The 15,414-nt window shown below is 49.3% G+C and overlaps 1 protein-coding gene and 1 non-coding gene across 2 annotated transcripts in view; both read right to left on the reverse strand.

Annotated features, from left to right (window-relative positions):
- HADH (hydroxyacyl-CoA dehydrogenase) overlaps positions 1–15,414 on the reverse strand; it is a 307,472-nt gene that overhangs the window by 119,661 nt on the left and 172,397 nt on the right. The gene's annotated exons all lie outside the window — the stretch shown is intronic.
- Positions 12,860–12,999, reverse strand: LOC147728129 (U4 spliceosomal RNA). Its single transcript, XR_015309748.1, has one exon. It is a non-coding gene; the product is annotated as a U4 spliceosomal RNA (small nuclear RNA).

Genomic DNA, 15,414 nt, shown 5'->3' on the forward strand with positions numbered 1-15,414 from the left:
GCGTGGACCTTAAATAACCAAGGAATCCCGAGTGATCAGCTGGGAAAAACAGGTCCGCGCCAGATGGAGGCTAGGGCTTTTCTGCGCCTCAAACCGGGGTGCACTCGGGTGGTGGTGCGAGTCCCCACTGCTGTTTGGGGTGGGTTTGCGGGCGGGTAGAGGGAGAGCTTCCTGCCCCGCGGTGTTAAAGGGGGGATAAGCCTTCCTCTCTCGCGTGTGCCTCCAGCTAGTTTCCGAGCAAGAAACGGGACCCCGACTCACCTCAAAGTTGCTTCACTGCTCCGGCCCTGTTGGGACAAAAGGCGGTACTGCAGGGTGAATCTTGAAGTCTCCCGGCAGCCTCCTTCACCGATGCAGGGGGTCAAAGCGGGCTCGTCTGCTGTCCGTGTGTGCTATCCTCGGAGGTGTGGGGGCACTTTGCAGGGGTCAGGGGCAAGGGGCGACGCCTCGAATCCCTTGTGGCCGGTGATCCTTGGTCAGCTTTAGTGCAAAGCTGTGGCCGGAGGTCCCGACAGGCCGCCGTGTGCAGCGCCCTGCACTTTCCTTAGGGTCTCCTGGTGGCCCCGAGGGGGCTTACTGTAAAATCCCGAAGCGCAGAATTGACCCTGCCTGGCTCGCGGCCAGGGTCTCCTCGACGGGGTCGGCTCCCCCCTCCCTCTCAGCAACGGCTGGCGATGGTCATCCTTACTGGCAAAAGGAACTCCCAAATTCGGAGGACGAAAATGCTCTGCAGCAGCCCTTCACCCAGGTTCCTATTCCCCTTGGCACAGCCTTGCTCCGGACAAGCCAGAGTTCGAAGGCCCAGCCGCAGGGTCTAGTGGCCGAGGGTCCGCGCTGGACTATCTACCCTCCCCCTCCCCGACACCCAGCCTGGCCCCGGACAAGCCAGGGTGACGCAGGCCCAGCGCCTTGGAGGTTTTGGGTTCGGATCAAAGGACGTTCAGACGGAAGACTACAAATGAGAGGGAAACATAACCATTTTGCAACTGAAGCCGGAATCGGAGTATACTGCCACTGCGCAAAGCTAAAGAAACAAAGGTCATTCGAGGTACCCTCGGGAGATGAAACTCAGGACACCTAGAGAGAGCAAAGGTCGCCTACACACATGACCCAGAGACACAGACAATGATTCTGACTGCGAGCTGGAATACTCTGAACTCTACTCTATGACTCGTAAGCCTCATAAAAGGGATACATTGTGCGCAGAGCATTCTGGGGGCTCATATGCTAATCAGCATTTCCAGGTCTGCTGGTACAACATTGAACTTTAATTCCTACGGGGCAATTATAAGGGCTCTGGAGGAGAGAGATCGAGATGGTTATCGCTCCCTTGGGGCAGGCGAGGGTTTGGTAACTCGGGAAGGCTTGCTCTAGCCTCGGCCAGCGAAGCAGGTATAAAGGATCGGAAAGTAAGCGCCTAGAAGCTGATCTCAAACTCGGGACATATTAAGGTCGATCGCAAGTGAATGAAGGTATGTGACTAACCATCAAGGTGCAGCCCAGACTGTCCAGGGCTCACCCGGAGCCGAGTCCGGGTGTAGGACCTCTCTCTCCTTATAAAATGAAGGTAGGGGTCTATGATTCATGGAGGGGGAAAGACTAGTTGGACGGACTAAAACAAATAAAAGCACTGGCTAGAAAGCAACAAACAAAAAGCCAATGGAAGCAATGGGCAGAGTTGCTTCCAGATCAGCTATTGACATGTCCTCAATAAGCCTTTGGCAGCCAGGCAGCTGCGCAATAAATGAAAGGACATGGCAAGCCAGTGAGTACGAAGTTCCAGTTTCTTCAAGGACAGCAGCCCTACTTGCAACAAGCATTGCTTAAGTACTTTTTAATCACAAAGGCCACTGAAAACTGGCCTGACCTGGGCGGCAATCAACGGGATACCAAGATACTAGATCTTGGGGACCACTGTACAAAAAGCAGCAAATTCAGGTCACTTATTCCCAAGTGCTTGGTAAGGATGGCTGTGACGTAACAAATGTTCACAATCAGCAGGGTATACCGTCAGAATCACTTCTAAATGGATAGATTGAACATACTCTCTACTAATCTCTAACCACCACTAAATGTGTTACGCATAGATGAACAACATCTGCACTAACGGAGTGAAGGACTTTTGTGATTAGATTACACGGCGCTGTGACTTGCGCTCGCATAAACTGGTGCGATATTTGTGCTGTTTTGTCTATGCTGCATTGCCTGTTTTTGTGCAGATTATCGGCGCGCTAGCAAGACACACTGTCTCAGCCTCTGTTGACCATTTGTGACCCAGCCTACCTCTAGTTTCGTTTCTGGCTGCCATCTTAATTGTTGTTGCCTCAGAGCCCGTCCTCCACAGCCCGCCCCGCCTCCCAGCTGACCCTGCCTCGCCCCTCCCCCTCCACTATCCCTATATGACAGATGCCTTTGCGCGCAGCGGTCACGCCGCATGCGCGCCAAAGGTAAGCCCGTCTACGCCCGTCCGCGCCTGGACCGCGCTCAGCGCCAGACCCCCTGGTCCCCGCAAACCGCACTCCTCCTGCACAACGTATGACGCCGCTACCCTCCTAGCCCTTAACCCCGGACGCACACCTCATTGCTATGAAGCTGCCCCGGGTCGTACCCACGGTCCCTTCGCCTGCCACTCCTGCAAATTTACCAGCATCAAGACCCATACCACATCCACTAACCCCAAACACAGCTCCGACTCTAACCACCTGAAGTGCATCCTGCTGAACACCCGCTCGGTCCACAGACACGCCACCGAACTCTGGGATCTACTCGACACTACATCACCGGACGTCGCCTTCCTTACTAAAACGTGGATGAACACATCATCAACACCCGACATCGCCATAGCCATCCCGGACAATTACAAGATCATCCGAAAAGACCGCACCGTCCAAACAGGAGGAGGCATCGCCATCGTCCATAAGAACACCATCAAAATCACGACCAGCTCCGACGACAACCTTACAACCGCCGAACACCTCCACTTCCAGATCCACACCGACCCTAGGACCACACTCAGAGACACCCTCATCTACAGGCCTCCAGGAACCCGTAAACAATTTAGCGAAGACATCACTGACTTCATCAGTCCACATGCCCTCGCCTCCGAGAACTACATTCTACTAGGAGACCTCAACTTCCACCTGGAAAAGAAAAAACGACAGCAACACCACCACCATACTTGAAAACCTGGCCAATCTCGGCCTCAAACAACTTGTTGACACCCCCACCCATGTAGCCGGACATACGCTCGACCCAATCTTCACCTCCAGCAAACACATCTCCTTCGATTGCACCACAGCTCTCCATTGGACGGACAACAGTTGTGTTCACTTCAGCTACAAAACCACCTCGACCCACAACCCCCCACAACCTATTCTCTTAAGAAAATGGAACAAAATCACCACCGACCAACTCCTCACATTGCTCAACCAAAACCCACCCGCCCTCTCATCGGACCCAAACCAAGCTGCCATCAAATTCAAACAATGGATCACTCACAGCGCTGACGAATTAGCACCCTTGAAAAACCATCACACCAAACAAGACAGCAAATAGGCCCCCTGGTTCAACGATGACCTTAAGAAATCCAAAAAGCTATGCCGTACCCTCGAGAAAACATGGAGAAAAAACCCAACCGCCGACAACATGACCACCTTCAAGGCAGCCACCCGCAAACACCACCAGCTGATTCGATCCACCAAGAAATCAGCATTCAAGAATCGACTCGACAACAACGCCCATAACAGCAAGGAACTATTCAACATCGTCAAAGAATTCACCAACCCCACCGCAGCCTCAAACGACATCACTCCCTCCCAAGACCTCTGCGATTCGTTATCCTCCTTCTTCTACAACAAAATTGCCGACAGACATAACAGCTTCGAAAACAGATCCAACAAACAATCCTCTCCACCGCTCTCAGAACCTAAGCCGCCCTCTAACAACCTCAGCGCCTGGAACCCAGTCACCACTGAAGACACCACCCGTCTAATGAATTCCATCCACTATGGCTCGCCAACTGACCCATGTCCCCACCACATCTTCAACAAAGCAGACTCCATCATCGCACCCCATCTCCGTGATGTCATCAATTGCTCCTTCATCTCTGCTACCTTCCCAGAAAGCTGGAAACATGCCGAAGTCAGCGCCCTCCTGAAGAAACCCACAGCAGACCCCTCTGAACTTAAAAACTACCGCCCCATATCCCTCCTCCCATTCCCGGCCAAAGTCATTGAGAAAGCCGTCAATAGCCAACTCGCCGCCTTCCTCGAATCCAACAACTCCCTCGATCCCTCACAGTCCGGCTTTCGAGCCAAACACAGCACCGAAACCGCCCTCATCGCAGCAACAGACGACATCCGCACACTACTGGACAATGGTGAAACTGTGGCCCTCGTTCTACTAGACTTCTCCGCCGCCTTCAACACGGTCTGTCACAGCACCCTCATACAACGCCTCACCAACATCGGCATAAAAGGAAAAGCCTTGGACTGGATCATCTCGTTCCTAGCTGGGAGAACTCAGAGAGTCCGACTCCCCCCATTCAAATCAGAGGCCACCGAAGTCATCTGCAGTGTACCACAAGGATCATCACTCAGTCCCACCCTCTTCAACGTTTACATGAGTCCACTCGCTTCCATCGCGCGTCAACACAACCTTAACATCATCTCCTACGCTGACAACACCCAGCTGATCCTTTCCCTCACCAAAGACCTCAACACCGCCAAAACCAATCTTCACGAAGGCATGAAAGAAGTAGCCATATGGATGAAAAACAGCCGCCTTAAACTTAACTCAGACAAAACGGAAGTGCTCATCCTAGGATCATCCCCCTCTGCCTGGGACGACTCATGGTGGCCTTCGGATCTGGGCTCAGCACTCATAATCACAGACCACGCACGTAACCTTGGCTTCATCCTAGACTCCTCACTCTCGATGACCAAACAAGTCAACGCCGTCTCATCTTCCTGCTTCAACGTACTTCGTATGCTCCAAAAAATCTTCCACTGGATCCCCGCAGAGACAAGAAAGACTGTCACCCACGCACTGGTTACGAGTCGACTAGACTACGGAAACACCCTCTACGCTGGAATTACAGCCAAATTACAGAAAAAACTCCAACGCATCCAAAACGCTTCAGCGAGACTCATTTTGGACATCCATCGCCAAGACCACATTACCGGCCACCTGAAAGACCTTCACTGGCTTCCCGTCAACAAGAGAATAACATTCCGTCTCCTCACCCACGCACACAAGGCCCTCTACAAACTAGGGCCCGAATGCCTCAACACTCGACTATCCTTCTACACACCCACCCGCCAACTAAGATCCTCCAATCAAGGCCTCGCCTCAGTCCCGCGTATCCAAAGATCCACCATGGGAGGTAGATCCTTCTCCTACTTGGCGGCCAAGACATGGAACTCACTCCCCACTCACCTCCGCCTTACACAGAACCACATCTCCTTCAGAAAATAACTTAAAACCTGGCTATTTGATAAATAATGAACCCCCTCCCCAAGCGCCTTGAGACCCTCTGGGTGAGTAGCGCGCTATATAAATTCTTGAACTTGAACTTGAACTATCGCCCACACTCAATAGAGGAAAAACCTCTGCACTTCTCCAGTGACCCATAAAAGCAAGGACTACATTGATCTCCAAGGATCAAACGCAATTTACCTTCATACTAATCTACACAATCACTTCTAAACGGATAGATTGAATGTGAGAAGTTGGCCTGGTATATGATGTCCACTAGTTCTAGTGGGTACCTGGCACCAGGCCAATCGACCCTTATTGATGGTGGTTGTAAAGTCAACCTTATAGAAAGCTATCCTAGGGGTAGCAGTGGCGAGCAGTCTTCAGGCTAAGACTTCAGAGAGCGAATTAAGCTAGTTGTTTTACTAATTATAATCTCGAGTACCAAATGAAAGCACACTACACAAGGTATATATCAAATATATATATATTTATTCTAAACACAACCCCTCTGGACTCTTTATGAGGTCAGAGGTAATAGTACATCACAAGGAACTTAATTAGCATACCATAAATTGCACAGTATACGTTTTGCCCTAGGGGCCTCACAAACCATATACTAAAATAGTGGTATAAGAACCACATGAGAAATAGAAAGTATGCTTAGGGCCTGTAGAATCGCTGGGGCTCCTAGGAACAACCAAGGGGTAGGATGTAGGAGGCCCATGGGAGTCGCGTGCAGTGTCTAAACACGGTACAAAAGGGGTGGTGATGGACGGAGCATTTGAATCAATCAAACACTCACACCCAGTCAAAAGATTTGGGTTTAATCCATCACCGTTCTTTAGCCCACTCTGCCATCCCAGACGCGTGCAGTGTCTAAACACAGCCGCAGGTTACCATTGACTTTCTATGGGAACCAAACAAGTTATACATTTACAGTTTAAGGCCACTTCTAGGATAACTACGATAGAACCCTTTTAGACTTAGACATTTGGAGGACCAATACCCTCAAGACTACCAGAGTACTCGTGTTACCTCACCCACGGAAGCCGGGTGCATAGGTGTCTTTTGGTGTCGGGTTTCGTCTTCGATTCCAATGGAGAGCTGCGATGAAGTGCTGCAGGCGACCAGAGGAAAAGTGTCCGGGTGGATCCAAGGCTGGATTGGAGATGTGAAGAACCTGAATGCAGAGGAGACAGAGTCTGGGCCACTAGTCAGTGACCAGGGCGGCGATAGGAAGATGCCACCAGATGTCGGGTGATTCCAGGTGAAAAGGTGAAGCTTGTCTCTTCAGCCACGAGGACCAGGAGGTGTCGACGACGACCAGAAGCTGGATTCGAGCTGTTCCACGAAGCATCTAGTTGACAACGGTGTCGGTATCTGGATTGGACCCAACAAGCCTTGGCAAACGCATTCCACGCAAGATGTCGAGATTGGCTTTGGTGCAGACCAGCAAGGTCTGATACGCTTCTCCTTTGCAGGGAAGCTGGAGCAAGCCTGGAGCAACCAGGAAAGCAAGTTGAAGCAAAGGATTGTCTTCTTGGGGGCTCACTAGCCAATGGACTAGAAACTGCGAAGACGCGTCAAGCTGAAATGCATAAAGCGGGCCCACGGGACACTTGTGGGGTGTGGGCCTCAGCTTAGGTACAAAAGGTGCTCGGGGTGGGGCTTCAAGTACCCCAATGCACAACTTCGGGATACCTCGGGAAGTCGGTGCAGGTAGAATAATGCAGGATGTCCAGGAGTTCCGGTCCCACGTTACTCGTGTCCGCCACAGGTCTCAGCTTTGCTGTGAGCGAAGGTCGGGGTCCGCGATGTCTGGAAGTCCGTGCCCTGTGTCGCAGATTCTTCGGGATCCGGCGGGAGCATCAAAAATGCAGACCGGTAAAGATGCTGTTGGTGCCCGTTTGAACAGGGTAGTCACTCCTTGACAACAAGGGATATTTCTTCCATCTTCCAGTCGAAATGGAATGTCGAAGGTCAAGGATATATGTTGCAGAGTTTCGTCCAGGATAATCTAAAGTCCTGGGGACTGGGGTTCTATACTTATAGTATGTTTAGGGGTTGGACTAACTCTAAGGTCCCTCCTATGGGTGGACCTGGGGAGGGGGTGGTTACTCCCCTTCCCCTTTGTCCAGTTTCGCACCAGAGCTGGGGCTGAGTGCCCCAGCAACCGGTTTGAACTGGGAAATGCATGGAGCACCTAGTGTGTTCCATGCAGTGTCTGGAAAGCATTCACTGAATGCAGCCCTCCCAGCCCAAATACACAAGAGCCTGTCTGGGGAGGTGTTGGCACCTCCCTGGACAGGAAACCTATTGTCCAGGCCTCCCCTGCCAGAGTTTCATCCAACAGCAGGAGGGCAGACTTGTGTCTAGTGGCAGGAGCATCCATTTTGTGATGCTGAGGCTCTGTTTAACTTTAACTGGGTAAACCAGTAACTACATGTCTTCTCCCTCCAGAAGGGTGGAATGCTACCCCCACCACCAGAACTGGTGGGAGGGGGGGGGGTAGTATTCCAAAGTGTTTGACACCTTACACAACATGTTTTGATAAAGCCAAACCAAAGTTGGCATTAACCGCAAGGATTATAATGCACTTAAGAGTATATGGTATGGCTATATCATAGAACAGCAATAAGGAGATGGTTCCGAAAGCTGCAGAGGGGCTCAGCTCATGCTAGGGCACCCTCTCACATAAAACCAAGCACTTTACCTCCAGGATTGTCGAGGTCTGCCTTAGGAGTGGCTTATATGTGTATATGTGTCTACATATGTATATAGATATAGGTGTACTATATCTAAGTAAGGGGTGATTACACCACCATACCCAGGCTGTAAAAACAGACCTGTGGTGTCAGTTTGGAAGGCTAACCAGGGGTGGCACAATACATGCTGCAGCCCCTGGTAGGTCTAGGGTGCACCTATGCCCTGGGTACCTATGGTACACTATACAGGGGCTCACAAGGGTGACCCAGAAACCAATCTGGTATGTACCTAAAGTACATGGTATCAATTTAGAGAGAGAACAGCTGGGCTGTGGCCTGATTAGCAGGTCCAGAGCCACACTAAAGTCGAAAAACTAGAGATTCACAGTAAAAAGTCGGGGTAAACATAGGAAGCAGACTCTACTCTCCTACATTGAACATACGCTCTTCTAATTTCATACTAACATAAGATACATCTGAGTGTTGGTTTTTACAGCTCCCCAACAAAAGGAGTCCAAACACCACGGAAATTGTACTTGTGGTACACACATGAAAACATAATAACTTGGTAAAAAAAAGTAAATATTTCAATGGAATGTGGAAAAACAAAAAAAAGAACTGTCCCAAAACATGCTTTTCTTGGTGTGATTATGTACAGATTTGCTACATAAAATTGTGACTTACCACCAACTGGCCAACGGAATACTTTGCCCTTTCAGCCTCCCTTTCCTCTTCTTACAACTGTCTACACACTCTATGCCCCTTCGATTAATGATCTCGTTCAGAGCCAATTCTCATAGGTGCTTCTCACAAGGGACCTGTACGTACAGCGTCCCAAAGGCACACAGGTAGATCCTGGCTAGTGTGGCTAAAAACATTTGCCGGGGAAGCCGGGTGTCCACCATGGTAGGGGGTAGGACCAGGGGGCTCAGAGACGCAAGCTCTTCATCCACAAGACAGCAGGGCAGACGTGCGAGAACAATACTGGTAATATTTCAAGTACTGTGTTATTGCCTTTTGATATTGAACTGTTAAGTCTATGGTTACAGTTGAATGTAAAGCACCTAAAGGGCTCCTGGTATTAGTGAACAATAGGACAACTTGAAACAACATGCATTTACAATGCAATAGGTCTCGCCTTCGAAAAAGTTAGAGCTATTGGCATTGTAAATGACAAACGTTTTATTAATGGGTTGGTTTTGAAAACACATAAATAAATGGCATTGTCATTTACAATGCCAATAGCTTAATCTCTCACAAATGTGAGACATATTGCATTTACACACACACAGCCACACACACACACACAGAGCCACACACACAGCCACACACACACACACAGAGCCACACACACACACACACACACACACACAGAGCCACACACACACACACACACACACACACACAGAGCCACACACACACAGAGAGCCACACACACACGCACACAGAGCCACACACACACACACACACACACACACAGAGCTAAACACACATACACACACACACACACACACACACACACACACACACACGATCTGGTTGTCATAGGAGGAACAAAGTATAGGATCCTGTTAGGATTGAGACGTCATAGATAAATAAGACTGACTAGTATTGTTGTGAATGTGCAGTATTAATGCAGTCACCTCAAAGCATGCATGGTGCATAACAGTGTACATTCTGCTGTGTGCTCAAGACCAAAGCCCTCATCTCTCAATGCCACTCACGCAGGCCCTCAAGCTTTCACCAGTATCCCCATTACCTTATCCCATTATCAATCATTCTACTTGCCCTATTGCCCCACAACTCTTCATCTTTATCCCCCTAGCTACCTCCTCAATCACCCAGCATAACACCTCCCTAACTTCACACCCATCACCTTAACTTCTCCCTGGTGTCAACACTCCAAGTGTCACCCACACTTTTCACTCACCTCTATCCCTTTCCTCCTGCTGCAGCCTTCTCAGGGCCCCGGGCTCAGTGTTCTCAAGCACGGCCCGAAGCTCCGGGTAGGTGTCCCGCTCCTTCAGACAGAGTATGTAGCAACCGCTCCAGTAGTAGGCCCCCACTTGCCGTTTCCAGCTCCCGCCGTTCTCGCCCGCTTAAGGCCCTGCGTTCCTCCAGCGCCGCCAGTAAGCAGTTCCATGGCCAGTGAGGGGGGCGCCACCAGCCCGGCGCCCCTCTCACAGCAACACATAGGCCGTCACATTCCATCACCGGTATCCAGACTCACACCCCTTCAGCTCGGTCGTGTTTGTAAACAACGTATGCAGACCTATGATTCGAGCCAGCACAGTAGACCTCTGCCGGTAACAAGAGCCTGAGACCCCTTCTCCAGGTGAAATAGCGACCTGATGGACCTGGGGGCACAGGGGTTCGAGCCCTGTGCTCTGCCTCCCCACCCCTCCCTTGCAGTCCCCCAGCAGCCATTAATTCACCTTTCGGCAGCAGGAGCAAATAGACTTCCCTCTAACCCTCGTGCAGACAATGTGAAAGTGAGCCTGTGTAATAGGAGAGGGGGGCTGTAAGGAGATAAGCTGTGTGCACAGTCACCAATTACCCGGCAGGGCGAGCCTAGACGAGGCGCGCCCACTTTAGGCACTGCCGCTTGAAACCCTCAGATAATGTTCCAGGAGGATCTTTCTTCGGTATAACCATCATTCTTCTTTCACATACTTATCCTGACACTTCAGGATATGCGGAGCCGCCGCGCTCCCCTTTGTTGTGACCCGTTCATACAAACCCACAATTGTATCCCACTTCCTAAGGCCTCAAGTTGGCCGAGCCCGGGGGGCGGGGGTGCAGCGACCCCCAGTGAAATATCAAACACTGTCCGCAGTCCAGGAGGGCGCACTGGGACTCGTGTGACATCTCCACCTTTGTGTTTCGGGCTCGGGGCTCTGTAGTGCTAGTAAAGTACTTTTTATACAGTTTACGTTAGTGGTGTTTTCACTTTCCTTTTGTAAGGGGGGGGGGTTCACGGGTTGAAATCTCCAATCTCTCCACATTCAGTTATCGAGACTTATCAGACTAAACTTGTGTAAAGTGTATTTCAATATGTTGGAGTTCAGTGGCCCCAGGGGGCCCAAGGTGCTTGTGTTGAGCGTACCGGGGGCCCCGGAGCCGTGGTCGGCCCCTAATGACACGGGGGCACCCTGAGCCCTGGGGGTGAAGGCGACGTGAATCGTGGAGAGACGGTGTAACTTGCAGCGGGGAGGGACTCCGAGCCTGTGGTGGCATTGAAAACAGAGGAGCCGCATAGGTAACAGCAATGCCTTCCTATTTGTTTCATTGGTATTTTTACATGTTGACATATGAAGCAATGTATCAAGGAAAAGATACAATTACAAAACAAAGATTGATAACCACTATTAATCGAAAGGTTTGGCCAAAGCAACACAACCAAACACACTTCAACGGTATCCAAAGGTGGAAATGGTGGAGGCGCCTGGAAATGGCTCTGAAAGCGATTTGGTGAAGAGTCCGTGCCGCACATATGGCTGTACGTTTATAATGCAGTCAGTGAGAGCCGTCCCACTTGGACGGGCTTGGCCTTTTATCTTCTTTATGGGGCCATCTGTTTTGCCCCTTAAAGAATATAAGAAAGCTTTTACCACACACGTAAGTCAAGGGGCTAAAAGAGAAAAGAGTACCTCACTGGGACTTCTTTTCCAATGGCTGGTCACTGTTTAGCATAAACGGTGACGCCAGCCAATGGAAATGAGGGGGTGGGTCTTAACCTGGCTAGTGAAACTTACTCTCATAAAATCTTGCCAGCAAAACTGCGCATGTGCGCAGCCAACACTAGCCGAGACTTAAAAAAGAAATAAATAGGACCCCCGATGCCAAACTTAGAAGGGCCTCCATTTATACAGACTACACTTGGTTACTCCAGCACAGATTATAGTGAATAAGCAAATTAATGTAATCGTAGGACACACCTCAGCTAACTACATATAACAGCTCTCGAGTTGGCGCAGTAGGAGTTTTCAGCATTTTTGAGGAGGGGGGGTTAAAGGCAGAGACTTTTTCTACCCTGAACACCGATGTCAAGGGGAGTAAACAACACAGCTCAGCTCATTGGAATACAGAGGCGACTCTCAATATTTTTAACAGTTGTTGCACCAAGACTGGGATTGCACAACTCCTGGGGCCCTATTACAGATAGGGTAAACTTTCCCTGTTTGCACCGTGCACACTGGGAATGCACGACCATCAGGGTAGCCACAAACTTGTGCTGCCCTGGTACAAGGAGGTACGATTTCACAAGGACAGCAAGGGAATTCCAGTGTCCACGAAAACGTCATACACCAACACACAGACCATCTTCAGAAGTCGAGCTGGTCGTCTACAATAAAAACAGCATTTAAAAGGACATGATGGCCAGAGTTAGTGAGTCTACCTCAGGAGGTCGATTTACTCGGGCCACCAGCCAATAGTTACCAGAAAGAGAGTGCAAGGAAATGCACAAGGAGGAGGCGGAGAGCCACAACTTCCGTTGTAGCAAATAGGCGTAAGACATTACGCTACAAAGTATTAATTTGTAGAATCTGGCTAAAATACATATGATAACTTGTAACATATTGACACAGACAATCTATTAACAAAATATCTGTCAACTCTAAAGAAACTCAGATTGTTATATTTAGGTGTTCTCTGTCTTAGACCAGTAATATCAGCCTCCGCGGAGACTGTCAAAAATTGCAATGTCGACTATATTTCAAGTCGCTACAGCGGGGTATTGGGTAAAGTTTTCAATAAGCAATAATCGCGCCTCGGTTAGACCTCATTGGCTACGATACTGCCACTGCGCAAAGCTAAAGAAACACATGTCATTCGAGGTACCCTCGGGAGATGAAACTCAGGACACCTACAGCGAGCAACAGTCGCCTGAACACATCACCCAGAGACAATGATTCTGACTGCGAGCTGGAATACTCTGAACTGTACTCTAGGACTCGTGAGCCTCATATAAAGGATGATTTGTGCGCAGAGGATTCTGGGGGCTCATATGCTAATCAGCATTTCCTGGTCTATTGGTACAACATTGAACTTGAATTTCTCCGGGGCAAATATAAGGGCTCTGCCTCTGCAGAAGAGAGAGTGGGTGGTTATGGCTCCCTCAGGGCAGGTGAGGCGTTTGGTGCCTCGGGAAGGCTTGCTCTAGTCTCGGCCTGCGAAGCAGCTATAAAGGATCGGAAAGTAAGCGCCTAGAAGCTCCTCTCAAACTCGGTACATCAGCGCGCGCTCTGAAGAGAATGAAGGTATGTGACAAACCATCAAGGTGCAGCCGAGACTGTCCAAGGCTCGCCCTGAGCCGGGTCCGGGTGTAGAACCACTCTCCCTAATAAAATGAAGGTAGGGGTCTATGATTCATGTAGGGGGAAAGACCCGTTGGACGGACTAAAACAAATAAAGCACAGAATAGAAAGCAACAAAAAGCCAATGGAAGCAATGGGTAGAGTTGCTTTTCAGATCAGTTACTGACATGTCTCCAATAAGCCTTTGGCAACCAGACCACTGCGCTATAAATGAAAGGACATGGCAGGTCAGTGAGCTTGGAGCAGTACGAAGTTCCAGTTTCTTCTAAGACAGCAGCCCTGCCTGCTACAAGCATTGCTTGTTTTCCTTTTAATCACAAAGGCCATTGATAACTGGCCTGGCCTGGGTGGCAATCAACAGCCAAGATACTAGATCTCGGGGACCACTGTACAAAGAGCAGCAAATTCAGGTCACTGATTCTCAAGTGCCAGGTAAAGATGGCGGAGACATCACAAATCTTCACAATCAGCAGGGTATACACTCATTATACTCACTCACCCACCGAATTTGTTACGCATAGATCAGGAACATCTGCTGTAACCGAGCACCCAATAGAGGAGAAACCTCTGCACTTCTACAGTGACTCAGAAAAGCAAAAACTCTACAATTATCTCCTCAAATCAAACGCAATTTACCTTCATACTAATCTACTGAATCACTTATAAACTGACCGATTGAACATACTCTCTACTAATCTCACACAAACATAAGATCCAACTGATTTTTCGTTTTTACAACTCCCCAACAAAGGGAGTCCAAACACCACGGAACGTGTACTCGTGCTACACACACGAAAACATAACATAAATTGGTGAAAAAAGTAAATATTTAAATGGAATGTGGTAAAGTAAAATAAAATAATTAAAAAAGCAAAAATGTCTATAGAGTTTTGCAAAGGCTGCGTACAAAATAAACTTTGCACACCCTTAGTTTTTACTTTTCGTTCCTCTTAATCTAGTTGGCCTTTCTCATGTCTTTTGCTCCCCGGTTCTCTCCTCTACATTCCAGGGTTCCGCCTCTTCTTTCGCCCCCACACCGTTATCCTTTTCTAACATTCTTCGTCTGCTCCCTCCACTTCCACGAAGGAGTGTGACACTAACTGCCCTAAAACATGCATTTCTTAGTGTGATTATGTACAGATTTGCTACATTAAGCGTGACTTCCACCAACTGGCCAACGGAATACTTTGCCCTTTCAGCCTCCCTTTCCTCTTCTTACAAGTGTCTCCACACTCCATGCCCCTTCGATTAATGGCCTCTTGCGGAGCCAATTCTCATATGAGCTTCTCACCAGGGACCTGTACGTACAGCGTTCCGGAGGCACACAGGAAGATCCCGGCTAGTGCGGCCAAAAACATTTGCCAGGGAAGCCAGGTGTTCGCCGTGGTAGGGGGTAGTAGGACCAGGGGGCTCAGAGACGCAAGCTCTCCATCCACAGGACAGCAAGGCAGACGTGCGAGAACAAAGCTGGTAATATTTCAAGTACTGTGTTATTGCCTTTTGATATTGAACTGTTAAGTCTATGGTTACAGTTGAATGTAAAGCACCTAAAGGGCTCCTGGTACTAGTGAACTTAATAAATAAAATAAAAAATAGGACCACCAATGCCAAACTTAGAAGGGCCTCTATTTATACAGTCTACACTTGGATACTCCAGCACAGATTTTAGTGAATAAGCTATTTAATTAAATTGTAGGACACACCTCAGCTAACTACATCTAACAGCTCTCGAGTTGGTGCAGTAGGAGTTTTCAGCATTTTTGAGGAGGTGGGTTAAGGTCAGAGACTTTTTCCACCCTGAACACCGATGTCAAGGGGAGTACAGAACACAGCTCTGCTCCTTGGATTACAGTGGCGGCCATCAATATTTTAAACAGTTGCTGCACTAAGACTGGGATTCCACAGCTCCTGGG

Source organism: Lissotriton vulgaris, chromosome 3_1 (assembly GCF_964263255.1).
Source record: "Lissotriton vulgaris chromosome 3_1, aLisVul1.2, whole genome shotgun sequence".
Classification (NCBI taxonomy): Eukaryota; Metazoa; Chordata; class Amphibia; order Caudata; family Salamandridae; genus Lissotriton; species Lissotriton vulgaris.